Raw genomic sequence first — 21,242 nt, forward strand, 5'->3', positions numbered from 1 at the left:
TCTGTTAAATTTCATTCTGTTTTCTCAGTCCAATTAAATGTTATTCTTCTCTTTTAGATAGTTAGCTATCTTACCCAATGTTGTATTATCTGCAGACTTGGCAACTATTCTTTCTGCCACCTCACTGAAGTCATTCAGGTCCTAAACCTTGTGGCACCTCAATCAAAAAACTTGCAAAGGAACAACTGATGTGTACTTTGGGCCCTACTCCTATAATATGTTTAACAGTCACCATTAATTCAGATCTCACCAACACCCACATCAACAGGCAACTGGTCATCTACAGATATGATGTCTCTCTTCTTCTTCACTCATGTCATTACTGAAAATATTGAAGAACGATGGATCCATGTATTAGCCCTTCAAGGTAATACAGACTAGAGGCACAAAGAGTACCAGTTCTATCTTTATTGTAAGATTATATTAACAGGTCTTGCAAGACTGAAAATATTTCCCCCTTCCTTTTCTTTTGTTCTCCAGAAAACTAGGGAGGGTCCCTTCCTGTGCCTCCTCCTCCTATGGACTGAGATATCTTTTACACCTAATTTTTCAGTCTACAACTCTCCCTCCTGACTTTCAAGGTTATTCTCACATACCATTACACTACAACTGATACCCAATTTGATACTTCCCTATTTCAGGAACCACCAATAAGCAACCTTGGACTACAATTTCTGAGCTAGCTATAATATTCACTTAAATACATGCCATCTTGCTCACACTTAACTACTAGTTAACCAACTTGTCAAATGGAAGAGTTGTTTGGTATCTGAGCAAGTGGATTTCAGATTAACACAGCTCATCTTCAAATCAGGACTTTCCTTTATCAGCCTATTTTTCTAATGTATTATTCTTTTGTTCGCTTTTTTCTTAAGATCCATATCCTATCAGCCAAATATTTTCAACTGACAGGCTCCAGGAGAAGTCTTCTCTGCCATGGCTCCTGCCCTCTGGAACACCACCTGGAATGAGATTGGCTCCCACCTTCTGACGTTTCAAAAGAGCCTGAAGACCTGACTCTGCCAGATGGTTTGGGGACCCGATGGGGAAGCTTCATATGTGGTTGATTAATTAAAACCTAATACCATCTCCCCATCCCTTATGTGTCTGGCTCCCAGTTTTCCCATCTGTTTTCAATGGTTTGCAATTGCCCATGATTTTATCTGTGTGCCATGACTGTTGATTTTAATGCCTTTTCTGTTTTAATATTTTAGACTGTAAGCCACCCAGTTACTGCATACGAGATGGGCAACAAATAAATTTTATAAATTAAATTAAAATAAATAAAATAATAAATTGAATAAAATAAAATAAAACCCCCGTCTTCCAGTAGGAATTCATGGCAGAGTACAATGTGCTCAGTCCTCCAATTTCTCCCCATAAGAACCCAAAGTTCAATTTAATTTTTCACTGCTGACTACCGTGTTTCCCCGAAAATAATATTTTCTTTTGACCCCCCAAATAAGCGCTTGGCCTTATTTTCGGCGAGGTCTTATTATTTTTGAGGTGCAGGAGACGGCAAGGATAGTCACCTCATGGCTGCTGCTGTGTTGCAATATTTTTCAGGAAGGGTTTATTTTTGGGGGAGGGCTTATTTTAGCACATGAACTCAAAGCCCAATTGGGCTTATTATCCAGGAAGGTCTTATTTTGGGGGAAACAGGGTAAATTTGGTTCACCTCAATTTTAATTAACAATTCTAATCCTTTTACCACAGGTTCTATATATTCTAAATAATTTACTGCTGAGGAAATTAAAGTTACTTATGTTTTACTATTTGCCACTACTCCAGTTTTTATTGAACGGATCTTATTACCTTTCAGTACAGGAAAATATATTTTCTAATCAATCCAAATCATGTTTTGCACTGTTTTGGAAGAATTAATATTTTCCTTAACTATCATTAGGATGCAATTTCATGGTAGACAGATTTAAACACAATGGTTACGCCCAATGAATTTTAACTTTATTGTGCAATTTCTACTATTCATGATTTTTTCTCCATTACCCATAGTATTTGGCTGTTCTTTACACTTACTATTGATAGGGTTTTTTTGTACGTTTATCATTTTTAATATTCTTATCCACTCAAACTTATGTAGTTGAGGTGGACAGTGCTATAAATCTAGCAAATAAATATTGCCAAAAAAAAAACCCTAAAGGACCTGATTTCTGTCTAAGAACACTGTTCATATTATATTAAGATTTCTGCTCACATCTAGCTTCAACTAATTCAGATTGCTCTACAGTTGTTGCACCTCAGTCCCAGCTCCTGTGAAAATTGGAAGTGCTCCTTACCTAGCTTGGAATGAGCCATGAAGAGATACTTTGTCTTCCTGTGAGAGAAAAGCAAAATGGATCTGGCCCATTTTCTTTTTAAAAGTCCATTTGATTGAGAAAAACCTGAAAATCTTCTTATGCTTTGTTGATTAGATTTCCATTTTTCTGGACTTTGATAACTTCTGCTCTATTTAGACTGATAGGATGGATTTGATTGACATATTGTATGAAGTGTAAGGTTTACACTTCATAACTCTTTCTTGCCTGAATCCCTTAAGATAGGATTTCTCCACATTCACTGTAGTAATACAGAATGTTGTACTATAGTTATATGTATAGAGACAGTGTAAAAATGAGAAGGAGAAAGCAAATTTGGGGAGGGGGAGGTATTTCTCTAATGTCCATAGAGTGAATGTCTGGATGAAAAGGGAGATCTGCAGCCAGCACCCAAAGGATATAACGGTATATTCCTTTTAGATTTTAGAGGAAAATGCTTAGAAAATGTATAGAAAAGGCACACAAGATTGCACTGCAGTGCTAGACACATGCAATAGACTTTCCCTGATGATCCCGATCTCAGCAACTATCTTTAAAAGCAAAGGCAATCCATCAAATATCCTAGTCCCAAATTGTGCAGGGCTTTATATATGTCAAACCTTGAGCCCTGTTCAGTAATAAACTGTCACCAGTGTAGATGTTTCAAGAGAGATGTAGTAAATATATTAGAAAAATGGCTGCATTTTTCATTAGTTAAGGTTTGGAACTAGAGTAAGAGTAGCCTCATAGAGCACAATGCAGTACATGTAATCTTTAATTTAGGAACACAGTTGGGACTGGAATGGTGATTGTTAAGTGAGATGCCCACATGATTGCTTTGCTCAATGATCATAATTCTGGCATTCCTGGTTGTAGCTGTCAAGTGATCTCCCAGATTATTAAGCAGAAGAAGCAAAAGAGCTGCCTGCAAAATTCTGCTCTCCTCTGTGCATGGAAGGAAACTATTCTGGTAGGCTTCAAAAATAGATTTTCGGAATATGAGCTCAGTTTCTCCACCCTGTCAAAAGTTTGCCTCCCCTCTTTGTCCAGTAGGGAACTGCTCCAGTGGTTTTTTCCATTCTACAGGAGGAGTTCATCTTCCCTTCCCTCCCCCTCTAACTCTGAGAGAGAGAGAGGGAGGGAGGGAGGGATAGATAGCTATAGATATTGCAAATGGAGATTACATGGATTGACCGTTGGCTTATCTGAATGGTCATTCTCTAGGCGCTGTGGGAGTGTCCAAGCATGGGTTAACTTCAGCTTGTTGCCCAATGACTGAGTTTAAATCTTTAGTGTAGCCATCCCTCCAGCTCCCTTTGGAAGTCAGTTTGAAAAACGATGTTGTGGAGTCCAGAAAGATGTCGTAAGAAGGTGAACTATGTCGTCAGGAGAGGTGACTCAGCTCCGCCAGATTACCCCAGGGTGGGGTTGGACACTCCCGCAGTGTCTAGAGAATGACCATTCAGGTAAGCCAACGGTCATTCTCCTAGATGCTACTTGGAGTGTCCAGACATGGGACATAACCAAGCTATATAGTCCCAGGATGGGAAGCAGAGGAATCTCATTGGTCTGGAGCTGCCAGGACCCGCTGCAGAACTCTCCTCCCAAAGGAGGCCTCCACAGCTGCAAAGGAATCCAATTTGTAGTTACGAATAAACGGGGATGGTGAAGTCCAAGTAGCTGCCCTGCATATTTCCTCGATGGGTGCTTGCGTTGCCCATGCAGCTGAGGTTGCGGCACTTCTTGTGGAATGGGCAGTGATACGAAGAGGAACCGGCCGGGCCTGATGTTCGTAGGCCAGCTTTATGCAGGCACGCAGCCAACGTCCAATAGTCGAAGAGGAAACTTTCCTGCCCATCGAAGCGGGCTGGAAGAAAACAAAGAAGGATTCGGACTTGCGGAAGGAAGCTGTCCTTTTCTGTATATGCGTATTGCCCGCCTTACATCCAACTTGTGCTAAACTCGCTCCCTGGGATGCCTGGGATGCGGGCAAAAATCCAGGAGAATCACCTCCTGCGAGCTGTGAAACAAGATGTTAACTTTTGCTAGGAAGGAAGGGTCAAGACGAAGAATGACCCTATCCGGATGCACAACGCAAAGGTCCTCCCTGACCGATAGGGATTCAAAGATTCTACGAGCTGAAGTGATTGCAATTAGAAAGGCAGTCTTAAATGACAAGTGGCATAAGATGATGGAACGAAATGGTTTGAATGGAGCAGAGGTCAATATCTGCAGAACAACTGCCAGGTCGGGTACCGGTGGACCGTCGGAGGACGTAAGTTGGTAGCTCCCTTCAGGAAGCTGCAAACCCTGGGGTGTCTGCTGAGTGGTGCAGAGTTGTCTCTGGACAAAATGGTGGCCAAAGCAGCCGTCTGCCTCTGAAGGGTGTTAGGGGCAAGACCTTTGTCCAATCTGTCCTGAAGGAAGTCAAGAATTTGTGGAATAGTTGCTGCAGTGGCGACAATTTGACGCGATAGGCACCAGGATGAAAAGGCAGACCAGGTTGTGTCATAGATACATACCGTAGAGGGACATCTAGATGCCTGGATGGTATGGATGACCTTGTCCGAGAAATTGTCTTGCCTCAGGAGATTCCCCTCAAGTGCCAGACGGCCAACTGGAGCCATTGAGGGTCCGGGTGCTGAATGGCCCCCTGGCTGAGGGAGATCTGCTCCTGAGGAATGCGCCAGCATTTGGTAACTGACAGTTCAACAAGGTCGGCAAACCAGGATTGTCTCGGGCAATGGAGTGCGACCAGCAGCACCTCGGCACCTTCCAGTAGGATCTTCTTGATCACCTGGGGAATGAGGTTGAGAAGCGGGAAGGCGTAAAGGAGATCTGGAGGCCAGCGGCATCGAAGGGCATCTGCCCCTTCCGCCCCAAGGCTCTGGAATTGCAAAAAGAACCAGGGGGGGGGGAGCTGCGTGTTCGATGGACTGGCGAACAGATCTATTACCGGAAGGCCGAATCTCTTGGACAGTTGATGAAAAAGAGACAGATGAAGTCGCCATTCTGAGTTGCTGATCATCTATCTGCTCAGCCAGTCTGCAGTTATGTTCTCCTCCCCCGAGATGTGATCTGCCTTCAGTGACCTGAAGTGGCGTTCAGCCCAATGCCCGAGAGCTTCTGCCTCCAACATCAGGGCCTTCAATCGAATGCCGCCCTGATGGTTTATGTACGCGTTGGTGGCAATGTTGTCCGTCAGTATTAGTACGTGTGCACCCTCAACATGCTGGCAGAAGTGGCAAAGCGCCAGCCTGGCTGCTCTGAGTTCCAGCCAATTTATATTGTGGGCGAGCTCTGCCCTGTGCCACGTGAGTCTGAAAATGGGCGCCCCAGCCATACAGGCTATCATCCGTCGTTATGACCAGGCGCTCTGGATCTTTGAAGAGGGAGCCCCTCTGGAGAGCTGGTGACTGCCACCACCTGAGCGATGTGATGACTCTTGGAGGGACGTTCACAATCCTCTTGGAATTGCTGGCCTTGCGACATTGAATCGGAAGCCACTGGAAACCACTGGAGTTCCTGTGCGGGCATTTGAACCCAGGGAACTACTGCAATGCATGAGACCAGCTTCCCCAGAAGCTGGGACAGAGTCACGATTGAGGCTAACCTTGACGTTCTGATGCGTCATGCAAGGGAGGTTATGCTGTCTACTCGTTGCTGCGTGAGGAAGACATTGTAAATGTTGGAGTCGATCACTGTGCCCAGATGTTGAATTCTGAAGGTTGGAGTCAGGTGACTTTTACTCCCGGTTGATGGAAAAGCCATACCGTTCAAGGGTGTGAATTATGAGATTGAGGTCCCGATGTGCTTGTGGGATGGATGACAACAGTAGGAGTATATGTTGTGAGTGTCCTTGGGGCTGATGAGAGGCCGAAGGGAAGAGCTCTGTATTGGTAATGATGGTCTGCAAACTGGAACCTCAAGAACTGGTGATGCGCTGGGTGAATGTGGACGTGCAGGTACGCCTCCTTCAAGTTGATCGATATCATGTGATCGCCCTGCCTGATGCAACTCAAGATAGTCTGGAGCGATTGCATCTTGAAGCGCCTGTACGCTAGGTGGATGTTGAGCTTGAGATCCAGTATTGCTCTCAACTCCCCCCCCCCCTTATGCTTTGGGGACCAGGAAGAGGATCAAGTAAAACCCCCTGCCTTCCTAACCCGGGGGTACCTGCTCGATGGCCGCTATCTCCAGCATATGTCTGATCTCTGCCTGCATCAGGTCGCGTTTGAGCGGCGATTTGGGAATGGGACAGCAGATGAAGGTCTGCAGGGGCATTAAAAGGAACTCTAGGGTCAGACCATACCGAACCGTGTTCTGAACCCAAGCATCCGTCATTGTCTCCTCCCATTGGTCAGCATACAACTGTAGACGACCCCTAATGGAAGGGGACCGGTGATTGTCACTTAGTCCGCTGAAAGGAGCGGTTGGAATACCCTCGGAAGGCCCTGGGGTTCACCTGCTGCCTATTCTTGTCCATGAACAAGGACCTCTCGTGGGAGCGGTCCTGCGACTGGGTGTAAGGCCTAGTGTATCCCACAGAGTTAGAAGGGGCATCTGCATTATGAAAGGGCTACCTACAAAAAAACGGCTCCTCTTTCCCGTCCGGCTTTTTGGTAACAGCCAGCAAGACCTTGAGCTTATCCTTGAACTCAATTAAAACAGAGTCTAAGGCCTTCCCAAAAAGCTTGCCTCCCTTGAATGGAGCGGAAGCAAGCTTCCACTTTGGCTTCATGTCTGCCTGCCGGTGCCGAAGCCACAGCAGGCAATGCGAGGTCACATTGGAGGCAAGAGCCCTAGCCGAGAATTTGGCGGTGTTAAGCAAAGCGTCAGCCGAGTACTCAACTGCTGCAATTATTTTGTTGACATCTTGGCGCAACCTAACATCACCAGCCGGGAGATTGGACAGCAATTTGCACAGCCAAAATAGGGCTGCCTTACCAAAGTAGGAAGAGGAGGAGAAAGACTTTATGGCCCACGCTGTAGCCATGTGAGTCTTATCCGCCCTCTTATCCTCAGCTTTAAGTCCTTCCAGCAGGTCAGATGGGAGGACTGAATTCGAAGTTAGGGCAACTATGGGGTCATCAACCTGGGGAAGCTGCAGGAGATCCTCCATGCCAGTTTCCATAGAATAAAGCTTCTTGTCCACCCCACTGAGATTAGCCATGGAGCCCGGATGGGCCCATTGATGTTGTATAATGTCTAGGAATAACTGTGGAGCAGGGACCAACTCCTGAGGAGGGATTGTTTCCTTGAACAGCCCTGCCCCTAGATCCTGAGACCCAGTGGTTATCTTATTGCCCTGCTTGGCAGAATTCTTATCAGATTGCGCAGGAAGCCCCATCTGAATGGAGGAGGCCCTAGCCTTGGTGAGAATGGTCCAAAACATAGAGGGCTTGAATAACCCTGAGAAGGTGGGAATGTCGGGGGTTGGGTTCTCGTCCTCCAATAAATCTGAGGCATCCTGACCGCCCTCCTCCGCATCAGATGCTTTGCTGATGGCCGAGGAGGCAGAAGGAAAGACCCTACCCTCTTGCTGTGTGGGCTCAACAACCCTCGCTTTGGCTTTGGTTCAGCCTGGGAGAGGCAAAGGCAAGGCCCAATTGCTGGATGCCATCAGCAATCCCCCGAGAGATAGCCCTTGAAACCACCTCCTTCATGGCTGAGGTCAGCTCAGAAGTGGGATCTTGGTTCTGGGGCAAATCCCTGGCTACAGGCCCAGGAGGGGGAATTTCCTCTTACAACAGGGAACAAGCCTCCTCCATGTATTCCTCCTCTAGAGATGAGGCTAAGGACCTGGGAGATGCCCTAGAGGGGTTAGGGGAGAACCCAAAATCAACCTCCTCCCCTGCAGATGGAGATTCTTCTGGTGGAAGATTCAAAGTGAGGGAATTAGCAGGAACTTCAGCAGATGGAGGAAATTCCTTTTCAAGCCCCTGGTTGCTTTGAGCCTTCTGAAATTGTTTCTCTAGGGCTGACGCCTCTCAGCCAGCCTCTCTTCTGCCTTGGACAACTTCCTAGCTTTCAGCTGTTTGCCTTTAGTGGGGCATGCTGCACTAACATCCTTGGCCGCAGGATTGGGCCTGCTGCACTTACTGATGGTAGGCCCTGCCTGCTCTGTAACCTTTTCCACACTTTTGCTAGTCATAGTGGAACTTCCAGCCCCCAAACCTCATTATCCAGAGAAGATTGCTTGGAGAAATGGAGTCCCAAGTTGTAATGAACTCTTGAAGCAATGGCTCTAGCAGGTGAGGCAGCAACAAAATGGCACCACAAGGAAGCTCTTAGGGCGCTCACAGATCCGCGCTGGTAAAATCAGGACAGGGAATGGCCAGGAAGCCAAAGTCCCGGTAGCCGCCACTCAAGGTCTTCGGGGAAGGGGGAGGCCTGCCTGGAGACCCAGAGCAAGGCCACTTGACCAACACCCCTCCCAGTGGTGATCTGCTAAGTGACCAGGCTGCAGCACAGGAAAGGAAAAAAAACGGCTTGGATTTAAAGTGTGCGCTTTTTTTTTCTTCCAAAATGGCTGCCACAAGTTTGGATCGGGCTGCCATCGGTGATCCAGAGTGCTCAGTAGAGCCTCCAGAGCTAAGAGGGGCCTCCCAATGGCTCGTATGGGCACCTGACCTCCCCACCTGGCTCCTAAGTTCGCCAGCGGCCGCTGACGAACCTCCCAGTGCTGCCAGAATCGCATGGAAGCACAGGAGGCTGGAAACGTTTCAGCAGCCTGGTCAGCGTGTGAGGAAGGTTATTTAGATGAATAAACTTCTTGCAATGGGAAAAAAACAAAAAACTTAGTTCTATCTAAGGCTACAACTATGAAAGAAATTAAAAAAGGCTACACTAAAGTAATTGGGAGAAATCCAACTTGCTATCCAAGGACTGGAAATCTCAAATACATCCTTTTAGGGCAACTGAGTTTTTCAAACTGACCTCCAAAGGGAGCTAGAGGCATGGCTACACTAAAGATTTAAATTCAGTCCTTGGGCAGCAAGCTGAAGTTAACCCAATGCTTGGACACTCCAAGCAGCGCCTCGGAGAATGTTGGGTGCTTGGCAACTATTCATGTGATTATGTGACTGGAGTGCAGCATGATGGCTGGAAGTGCTTTACCCTTTCTGAAACCCATTGTAACTTCAAATGGTCATTAAATGATCGGTCATAAGTACTATATATAACATGACCAGTACATGAACAATCAAACCTAGGCTGGTTATAAGGAGCTCATCTGGTCACAAAATAATTTAAACATCCAGTATGTGGGATGAACTGAGTTCCATCAAATTCCATACTTGTTCCTTCTGAGAATGAATCATTGCTGAGAACAAGCCGACTCCCTGTTCTCATATTTGCTGATCACTCAACAATGAAGTCTTGTCAGCATTCAATCTCAGTTTATTGGCCCTCATCTATCCCAGCACTGCATTTAGACATTAATTCAGAACACGAATAACTTATTTTGATCATGGTATTATGGAGAAATTGAACTATGTATTGTGATACCTGCCCTCAAAAGTTTTGTTGATCCCCAATTTGCAGTTGTGCAGGCACTATTACTTCATCAAAGGCTTTGTTCAAATGTGAAGAGGTTAAAGAAAAGAGCTGAAGGAGAGAGAGAAAATCTTTTAAAATGCAGATGCATACAATTTCCTAGAATCAATAAAAGGGGGAAGTGTTGGGGGGGTTGCTATCTGGATAAGTGTGATGCAAATTTCTACAACAAAATTACTTTAGATGCTTTGTTTGATGTTTCTGTAGAATAGATGAAAAGCTAAGCCTAAGGGATCTAGTTACTGTCCACTCCCTAGGCATGAAGGATAAATACTTAAATTTCTATGCCACAAGTGAAAAGGGAAAATGTAATACAATGATGCCTGATAGATCAAAGGTTGAGAATAAAAAACTCAACCATGCTGCATAGGAGCAGGAGAAGTTGCTGTCTTGTCTCACCCCATCCCTCAATTTCTTTTATAAGGGACATGTCTAAATCTGGTAACACCCAGTAGTTCAAGTTAATTAGAGCTACTGCATGGTTACAGAGATTTTATTTCATACAAAATACCCCAAACACTTTGCTTAGCAAAAAACTCACTAGGTGGCCCTGGGAAGTCTTAGTACAACCTCCCTCGTTTAAATGCTGCTTAAAGCTCTTGGGGTGTGTGTGTGTGTGTGTGTGTGTGTGTGTTTGTGTGTGTGTGTGTGTGTGTGTGTGTGTGTGTGTGTGTAGGCTTCTCTTGTCATTGAAATTTAAAGGGGAAAGTCTGTACTTTGTGCACTATTTCTTTGTATTATATTTTATAGCAATGTAGACATTAAATGGACTATATCTCAAAGGTATTCACCTCCACTAATTTCAAAGGCATTCATGCACTTAGCACATATTGTGTATCTATATTATCCACAATGAAGGCAGGCATTTTGTTTGCATAAAATTGTTCACTGACACACTTGAAGAATAGATTGTAAATCCTATGTAACTGATACTTAATTTTTCCCATTCAGCATAATAGCTAGGATAGAATTACCAAAAACCTTACACCAAAACAGCAACACCCCACTCCCCAAACTAGCTATAGCACACCAGCAGCTTCATCATGAAATATTGTCTTCCAATTAAACCTCATATGTGGCTCCTGGGTTTTGTACATTGTCTGAAATTCGGCAGAGAGTTTTAGGGAGTACTAGTATATTAAATCAAATGGGCATTTAACTTTTCAAATTATTTCCTGTCCATTTCCTATGTTTTATATAAAATCACCCAGAGTCACTAGAAGTCAGGTGGCATATATATTTAATAAGTAATTAAAATGAAACTAAAAATCAGTACTGGGCTTTCTTACAAAATTGGCAGGCATATAGTATTGGGGGGGGGGGAAACAAAGTGCCTGGCTATCATTTTTTGAAATCTTGGAAGTCCAACACAGGCATAATGGTCTTCCATATAAATGGAATTTAATAGAAAAGGAAATACATTTTAACTTTTACAATTCATACTTGCTTTCAAATACTTTGGAAAGTACAAAAAGAATTGACATTTGGAGGCTGTTCCTCCTTCTGCATGTATTAATCCTCCACCATCTCAACTAACCTCTTGAGGAAAGATCCCGATTCCCAAACACTCTTTTCTTATAGGCTTCAATCTTGCACATTTTTTTCTTTATTAACTGCTGGTAGATATCCCAACATCCTTAAATATTACATTTAAGAAATTAACATACAAATGAAGATGTAAGTAGATGGACAAAACTGATTAATGATGTTTTCTTAACCTTTGTGATCTAAAATTTCATATATAGTTCTTGACTACATTTATTTCATATTTCATCTCCCCTAGATCTCTCCTCTCCTCTGTGCCTTGAGATAGTTTAGTTATCCTTCCCTAGTCTGTAATGAGCTTAAATACTATACCCACACACTATTTTAGGCAACAAGATTTATTTCAAGATTATTGCATTTTTCTTTGTAACTGAAGTATACAGTATTGCATTAGGCAAAGTCTATTCAGACATAAGATTGTAATTTCCCCCCATTCTACTATTGTTATCCCCCATTCCACTATTGTTATCCCACATTCCATTCTTCTTAGGAGAATCCCTGTGGCAAAGCAAAGGGAATGGACACTGGCATGGAAACAATTTGGACAGCAGAGTGATAATAATTGCAGAAGACTTTTATGATAGATTCTTAAATGCATTGTGCTACTCTGAAGTGATGGAATGAGAGCTATTACATTATTTATCTCAGAATGGGGTCAACACAGGACACAGTGATGAGAGTATCAAAATGCTTCTTAGCTTACAGGAAAGTATCAATTGATAACCTTGAGCAATTATATAACATATCTTAAAGAATTGCCAGAACTATAATACCCCCAAAAATATCTTCTAAGATGTTTTATATTCAAATGTTTTAAAATGCTTGGATTCTGCTGAGTGTCACATATGTGGCTGCTAATTACTTTGCTGAATCAAAACAATTTTCATCACAATAATCATTCAGAGTTTGATAGCACGTATCCTAAATCTTCTTGAAGCTGATAAAGAAGTGTAATGATTACATTGTCTGCCCCAGTATCTGTTGTACAAAGTCCACTAATTAGCAATAGAAAAGAATTTGTCATTTGATTCAGTAACAAAATTGACATTTTTTAATTTTGTTAATATTCCTCAGACTTCCATTTTACGGATTGTTATCTCCTTTGAATATGATCAGTTTTGTCCTAACAAAAGCATATGCTTCTCCCTAAGAAATCTATTCCAAAGCTTTTGATCTATAAACATCTAATATTTTGCAGAAGAAACTAAGCTTAACATAGTGATAACTTGGCAAAACATATTTAAAGCACAGACTGAACATTGTATTTCCAATGTACTGAAAATTTGCTTCACTGCTGAATTCCATTACTCCTCCACTCCCGAAAAGAACCTTTCCCATAACCTACTTCCCCTATCAGCTCCTTTTTGCTTTTCAGTAAACATACCGATGAGACCATCTAGATGCAAATTAAGACGTCTACTGAGTGTAGAACATGAAAGAGTCCGTAATGTTCTCTATCTTCTTATTTTCCTTGGGTATTCTTTAATCAGTAGTAATCACTTCAAGACCACATTTAGTTATAATAAGGTAATGAACAACTGAACCTTGAAAGCTGAATCCAGAACAAAACCTACCTGCAATGAATTGCATAATAGTTACCATATCAGAATCTGTGTCAGAGAAAACAGATACATAAAGCTGTTGCACAAATTATATGAGAGATTTAAAGAAATAAATCACTCTCTATTAAATCTGTTGCTACTGATAAGCACATCTGCCTGTCCCCACCTGGTGCTTACATTCCATGCATTCCCCAGAAATCACTCATCTGATTGTTGATAAGGAGTCTTTTTTTTCCTCTTTAGAGGAAAGACTAACAACAAAAATGAAAAACTGTTTTATATAAAAACATATTTTACAAGGCTGGAACTAACATAGCACAGTGCTATGAATTGGGAAGTCCTTGGCTCAAATCTAATTTCTGCCATGAGCTTATTAAGCAAACTGCTCTCTTATTGCATCTGTAATATGAAGGATCATATTGATTTCTCACATCAAAGGCATGATCCTCTGTTTACCCCAGACAACACTGTAAACTGGTACAAAATCCAGAAGTGGTAGTTTCAGATCACAGGGAGAGTCACAGGTTTTTTCATCACTACTTTACACGATTCCTTTAAAAATTAATGCATATTAAATTATTTGAAGTTTGCATGTGCCATATAAAATGTGGTTTAATTTTATCATGTTAGAGACACTATATGTTTATGGGACCATGAGAAAGGTTTTAAAATGTTGTTCACTTAAGCTAAAAACAAATGGATTTAACTATAGAAAGCATTCAACAATATTGAAAGATTACTTTATTCAGCAATATCCCTTGTAAACTTATATTTGCATGTTTTATGGTTTTTAAAATTCTGTTATACTTGTACACCATCTAGCCACATTTTGTGAGGTGGGCAGCTATATAAATAAACAAACAAAACAAAAGCTCCAGATATTCACTACATGCTGCAGAAGCATAACAAATCTTCATGAATACTCATTTTATTTCTATACAGACAACAAGCTCTATAAATTTTGAAGATTGATAGATGTACTATATCAAGTCCCATCAATTTTAGTGAAACATTTACAGCCATGACATCTGATGTAGGAGTATGCATAAAATAAACAATGCACTTTATTCTGAGCAGGCAGTAGCCCAACTGAAGCACCATGTTTTGGTCAAGGAAAATGAAGAGAAGAACAAGTGGGCAAAGCTGGTGCACTTCATCCCTTCACAACTCTCCACTGCTGTGTCCTAGCCTACTGGTTGATTTTATATCACATTCCACCTCGTCTCCACTTATCTGTTGCCAAAAATACCATCTGGATCAACCACCCTTTTTCCCCACAGTCCGTGCACTTCTTTCCCTACTGCTGCTACTTAGTATCCAACCAACCTCTCTAATGTTGTGTATCCTCCTTGTCCACCTTAGACTCACAGAATTAGGGCCAAAAGGGGCCTTGGAGGACTTTTAGTTCTATCCCCTGCCAAGGCAGGAGAGTTCTTATTCATCCTGGACAAATGATTGTCCAATCTTTTCTGGAAAAATCTCCAGTGATTGAGCATCCACAACACAACACAACACAAGCAAGATGTTCCCTTAATTGTCTTCACTGTCAGGAAATTTCTCCTTATAGTTTCAGGTTGGATCTCATACTGATGAGTTTCCACCCACTGCTTCTTATCCTGCTCTCAAGAGCTTTGAAGAACAAATCAACTCTATTCTCTGTGACAAATTTTTTTTAAACAATTTTTATTTATTTTTTGAACAAGGACAAACAAAAATAAAAATAAAAAACATCTTCTATTACAAATTGTAGAAAGTGTGTCAGTTGGTTACAATATTCCCATGCCTCTCTTCCATAGTCATCACCTGCTTTTCATATCAAATCGAATATTTTAAATTCACCTATATTCATGTATATCAATTATTATATCTCAACCTTAATTTGACTATAATTGTTTTTACATCCTTTTATATATAATATTCAAAATCTAGAATAGGATTATATAACCATCTATTAAATCATCCTAAAATCATCCAATCACAATACATCTTTATAACATATTCTAGATAAAGCTTTTAAACCTCCTCTCATAATCTCCATGTGTTTATATAAAAATTCATATTATCAAACTAATATATCTATATGTATTGTTATCATTATTAATCATTATTTAACAATAACTATTGTCACTTCATTTTATACATACTACTAGTAAACTAGATTTAGCTTAGTTTTTATTATACATTTTCACTGCATCAACCTGTATCTTTCCAGTAATAGTACGGTCTTATATCTCTTGCCATTTGTAGCATTAATATTCTAGTTACTTTCTTGTATAAACTTCTCTTCGCCAACAAGTTATTCCTTTCATATCTCATAAAAGCTTGAAACCCAGCATCTGTTCTTTCCATCAACTTGTTATCTTTGGTTATCCCTAGTGCCTCTGTCAATATTTCTCTCCTTTTTTCTGTCAATTTTTCTCTCTTTTCTTCTTCTGTGCTTTGAAGTGTGGGGTAGAGTTCCAATCCATCTATCTCCCCTTTCCATATTCCGCTCTTGCCATTACCAACCACGCTCACTTGTTGTCAGCATCCACAGTTTTCTTATCTCTTTGCTCATTTTTTTCTTCCATCTTTTGAACTCTGTCCTCCACTTTCTTCATTTGGTAAACATCCTCAGTTTCTCCATCAAATTTTTCTGTTTTGTATTCCATATTCTCCAATCTCTTTTCAATTTTCTCTGTCACAACTAATAGATTTTTAATTTCAAACATAATCATTTGCAATGTTACACTTTCTTTTTCCTGCTGCGCTATTGTTCCAATTTTGCAGACACTGCCACTATAGGGTTCAAGGCTATTTTAATAAACTTCAAACAGGTTCATTTATTATCTTTCAAGTCAAAATGTTGTCTTCCCTCCAATAGATAGTGATAGAACTCCCAAAAGGCACATGTATAAACAACTTGTGCTCTTCCTACTATCACTCTCAATAAACAAGCTGAAAGAACCTTGAATCTCAAGTGATCAGAGGGAAAGAAGAAAAACAATGTATCCAACCTCCAGCCTCTAAGTGGCAGTGTAACTGCTTTTCCTCCTGTTGTTACAACCCTCTTTATAATCCTTCTTATCTTCTTTATATTCCAAGCTTAAGAAAGAAAAAAACCTTTAAATGGAGATCAAAAACAATCCAATCAATCCAATCAAGCATTATATATAAAAAAGGAGAATTTTAGTCCATAGGTGTAAGCAAAGGTGAAAAAAGAAGAATTAATCCATTCAGTTTAAAAAATAGGGAGCCTTTGCAAAAGTTCCATCTGCGAAAAAAAATTAGAAGCAGGATAACACACTAAGTTTAATGTAGATTAATTTCATCGCTTTCAGTCTTCTGTCTTCAATTTTAATTTAACTTATTTTTTGGGGGGGGGGGTAGTCTCTTTTTCTAATAATAAAATTTCCTCACTGATTCAACACACTTTCTCTTTCCGCTTTCTTCCCGTTCCGGAGCTGTCCCAACTTCAGCAGCTTCATTAGCTACATTTCTGTCGCCGTAAAAAAAGGCTATTCCTGGATCTTTCAGGGACTTTGCGGTGGCCCTGAGATCAGCAGGAGGTGCCCTTCTCAATCACTGTCTCTACGGGACGGTTTAGGTCCAAATGGACCGTCCAGTGGCAGAAATGTCGACTGTGATCTCGGAGCACCAAGATTGCACGTCGTGTCGTCATGACATCAACTCTTTCTCTCTGTGACAAATCTTTATGTATTGGATTGGAAGGCAGCTATGTCACTCTTAAGCCTTCTCTTTGTTAGGTTAAGGTAAAGGTAAAGGTTCTCCTCACACATATGTGCTAGTCATTCCCAACTCTAGTGAGCGGTGCTCATCTCCGTTTCAAAGCCAAAGAGCCAGTGCTGCCTGAAGACGTTTCCGTGGTCATGTGGCCAGCATGACTAAATGCCAAAGGTGCACGCAATGCTGTTACCTTCTCACCAAAGGTGGTTCCTATTTTTCTACTTGCATTTTTACATGCTTGCAAACTGCTAGGTTGGCAGAAGCTGGGACAAGTAATGGCAAGTCATTCCGTTACATGGTGCTAAGGATTCAAACCGCCAAACTTCTGACCGACAAGCTTAATGTGTTAGCCACTGAGCCACCACTCCCTATTTATTACACTAAACATACCTAATTCCCTTAGCCATTCATCGTACAGTTTAGTCTCTTGATCCCTTATCACATTTGTTTGTCTTGCCTTTGGAAATTGTGGGTGCCCCAACACTGAAGGCTTTTAAGAAGAGACTGGACAGCCATCTATCAGAAATATTATAGGTCTCCTGAGAGAGCAGGGGGTTGTATTAGATGACTTCCAAGGTCCCTTCCAACTCTGTTACTATTACTGACTTCTCTGCACTCTTTCTCTACATTTCTTTCCTAGGCATTCAAATGTACAAAGATCACCTGCCAAATTTATGCATGGGACTAGCTACAGGCAGTTTTCATATGGTCCTTGGAAGACATATACTTTGGAAGTTTGGACAGGCAGCAAACTCATATATGCTCTGAATTACAAGCAACCATTTTATTCACATTAAGTGTCCACTTTAATAATAAACATGAAATAGTATCCCTCTAGTAAACTCTTAATTACACTGGTATTTAAATAATAATCTCCTACAAACATATCCATATGCTAAACTCTTTACTAAGTAGATTAGCTAGCCAGTTATATGACTATTTTTTGATAAGCTCTAAATAAATTCTCACATTATAGTGTACTTCTAACATCAAGTAGTTTTCCTTTTTTGGAAGAATATGCTCACCATTAGGAAGAACAACTAATTCCGATACTATGAATAGACCTACAATATTTATGTGAAGAGAAGCAATCCTTTCTCCAGGAAGTACAAAGTGAAAATAATAATCTAATTTACTGTATTTTCAGTGAATCAAAGATGACTCTTATGGTACATTATTTGGAGAAGCAATTTAGGATTCTTTTCAAGTAAAATTGTACTCCCTGGCCTTAGAGTAAGAACATTCTTAATTACACACAGAAATGGACCACACCACATGTAAAAATGCAAAACTGTATTACTCATATAGGGGTGAGGTGGAAAAGGCATGCGTGGCTCACTGCCAATGATATCCTTCTTAGCATACTGATCCTGTATATAATTAATACACAATGTGGAAAAATACATGTCATTAATTTAGCAGATATGACTTTATGAACATAATAGCAATAGCATTTAGATTTATATACCGCTTCACAATGCTTTGCAGCCCTAAGTGGTTTACAGAGTCACCAACAATTTGGGTCTTCATTTTACCCACCTCAGAAGGATGGAAGGCGAAGTCAACCTTGATTATTTTAGAAACTAATGTTTCCAGAATTTGGAAAGGTGCCTATAGCTTTCTTTCCATGTATATTTCAATAAACAGATTATCAATTTCAAGCCACGTATTATGGAATACAAATTTATTTACCATGTAGTATGATCCACAATGATAAGAGATAAGATTTCAAAGAATGTGAAACTTGCTAGATACTTAAAAATGAAATGAAGGATCAGCTGAGAAAGTTATTCAAAAGCAAAATAGGGTAATATAATCTGTAATAAAAGAACGTTGGTCCTTACCTGAATGTTTCTTTTCTGTAATAAGACAGGAGGGCTATTTTATTCAGCCACACAAGCTTATGTACTCTAATACGCTATCTAGTTAATAGATGCTACCCTAGAATTTTCTAGCCTTTTGTAATCCTCTAAACTGGTTGTACAATCCTCCAAACTGCTTATTCCAGTTACAATCTGTGTTTATAAAAGAAACTATTTCATATCAACAATATATTCAAAACAAATATTAAATTAACATATTGTAATAAAATACTACAGTGCATGACTTCCATTGATTCTGGTATTTTGCTAATCTTTCTAGAACTGAAGGGCTTTCAAGACTGTTCTTTTCCAAAAATAAGAAAATAGAAAACCTAAAGATAATCCAGAAAAATAACTCAAGAAAAATAAAAAAAAATACTAAACTGTTTCATGTACCCAAAATTCCTCTTTTCCTTCCATTCAAGGCTTAACATTGCAAGAAACTATTACATATGGTATTACTTTAAGTCTATTTTATTTCCCCTGAAAAAAAGACTTAACAAATTGAAACACCTAAAAATTATTTCATCCAGGCAACCTTGTAGGCATCAATTGTCCTGATAATTTAAAATATATTTTAATAGAAGATACACCTGTGTGTTTTTATTAGTGTGCGTGTATTTTCCTTATTGCATATGAACCACTCTTTCGATCTGAAAGGTAAACAAAAGTTTGCTTTAATATATGACAGAAGAAAGCTGAATTTCCCATTCAAAATATCAAATAATTTATGCCCCAAACAGAATTCTAAGAATTTAGCTGTAAATTAACCCATGCAATAAAAATAACACTCTTTTCAGATATTTACTATATAGCTTAAGTCACATACTTATATTTGAAGACTTCAAAACAATCAGCTAGACCCATGATGGCGAACCTGGGGCACGCAGAGCCCCCTCTGCGGGCACGCCAGCTGTCGCTCCAGCCCAGCTTCACTGGGCTTGCATATGTGCCTCCCGCTGGCCAGCTGGTGCATCTCTGCTGCGCATGTGCAGGAGCACTCACATTGCATTTTGGGGTGTTTGCATTGCATTTTGGAACCACCACCCATGCACCGTTTTGGGCCTGGAAAGCCTCCTGCACCAATCTGAAAGCAAAAAATGGGTGAGGGGGGATGAGGCACGTGTGGGGAAGGGGTAAACATGGGGGGCACACGCATTGCATTATGGGTGTGGGCACATGGGTGGGCGGATGCACGCTTTTGGCATACAACGGCAAAAAGGTTAGCTATCACTGAGCTAGACCATCATAAGTGTATTTTTTTCACTACATACCCCAGTTTTATACAATAACAATTTGATATTTCTTATACCTGACTCTAGCATTTCTGACCTTCCTAAGCTGAAAATTTTATTTCAGTTAATAAAGACACAAATGAAAACAAATGAAAATTGCAATATCTTACAATCCATAAGGAGGACACATATCAGGAATATGATGAAATTTATACTCTAAGGAGATCCCTGAATGTGAAAGCATCAAATTCCATTCATGCCTATTTTTACAAGTGATAGGAGTTATTAGAGAAGGAACATTTCATTTCAAATTAGGGCAACTTTCATAATGAACACTGCTTCTGAAAGGCTGGTTGTCCATAATTTGAGCAGTAGCAGCAGAATGATGGACAGATGAAAGAAAAACAGTAGGGCTGATGCATACTCAACTTGCAGTGTGTTTGACAGACTCTATTTATTAAAGAGCATTAAATGGGCATGAAATATAGCAAGTACAAAAGTCAGTTGAAGAAGAAAAAAAGGGACATTGGAAGGTTATCTGAAGGACAGTGAAGAATATGCCCTTAAGCTAGTACACTGGGAAGGCTTACTGAATACCTAAGAGAACAAACTGGTCTATAAGAGCAAATGAAGAATAAAAAAGACATAGCAATAGAAAGTATTAAATGACCAGTACATAAAACAAAGCTAGCAAGCAAAGTAAATAACGTCTGACAAAGGTTAACAGCAGCAAAGTTGAAGAAAGAGGCAGAGACTAATCATGGCTGCACAACACCAAGCCTTAAGAAAAAAAATGCATACAAAGCCAGATTTGAAAAGACACAAGAGACAGCAAATGCAATCTCTATAAAGAAACTGAAGAAACAGTGGACCACCTAGTTAGTTGCTGCAAGAAAATAACACAGACTGACTACAAACAATGGCATGACAAAGTAGCAACAGTAGTGTGCCTTGGGATGCCTGCAAATACTATTTGCCTGCAAGCACCAGCTGGTGGAACAACAAAATATACAAAATAATAGAAATAGAGGAAGCTAAACTACTCTGAGACTAAAAGCACTTGCCATATAACATTCCAGGCTTAACAATTGTTGGTAAGAAAGAAAGAAAATATGGATAGTTGACATTGTAATTTTTGGAGACAGCAGAAGAGAAATGAGAAAATCACAAAATATAAAGATCTGCAAAGACAAGTAAAGATACCATCAATAGTAGCAAGTGCCTTGGGTGCAATCCCAAAACATCTGGATAACCATTGCAACACTATCCACATTAACAAAATCACCACCAGTCAATTGCAAAAGGCAACTCTACTTGAAACAGTTTACATTCTGCGATGATACATTTTAACACAATCATACAACATTTGAATCCAGGTCCTTAGAAAGGACTTGATGGATAAAAATGACACATCCAGCCTAAATAGCTGACTGACTATGT

The 21,242-nt window shown here is 40.5% G+C and overlaps 1 protein-coding gene and 1 long non-coding RNA gene across 4 annotated transcripts in view; both read right to left on the minus strand.

Moving 5' to 3' along the window:
• Positions 1–21,242, minus strand: part of DAG1 (dystroglycan 1) — an 81,243-nt gene that overhangs the window by 40,408 nt on the left and 19,593 nt on the right. The window lies entirely within an intron of this gene.
• LOC148048022 (uncharacterized) lies at positions 16,346–19,687 on the minus strand. Its single transcript, XR_015695924.1, has 2 exons — positions 19,397–19,687; positions 16,346–19,220 (listed from the first exon to the last, which is right to left on the minus strand). It is a non-coding gene; the product is annotated as an uncharacterized LOC148048022 (long non-coding RNA).

Source organism: Thamnophis sirtalis, unplaced genomic scaffold (genome assembly GCF_051295495.1).
Source record: "Thamnophis sirtalis isolate CommonGarterSnake01/CBP01778 unplaced genomic scaffold, rThaSir2_p1.2 scaffold_3, whole genome shotgun sequence".
In the NCBI taxonomy this organism is placed as follows: Eukaryota; Metazoa; Chordata; class Lepidosauria; order Squamata; family Natricidae; genus Thamnophis; species Thamnophis sirtalis.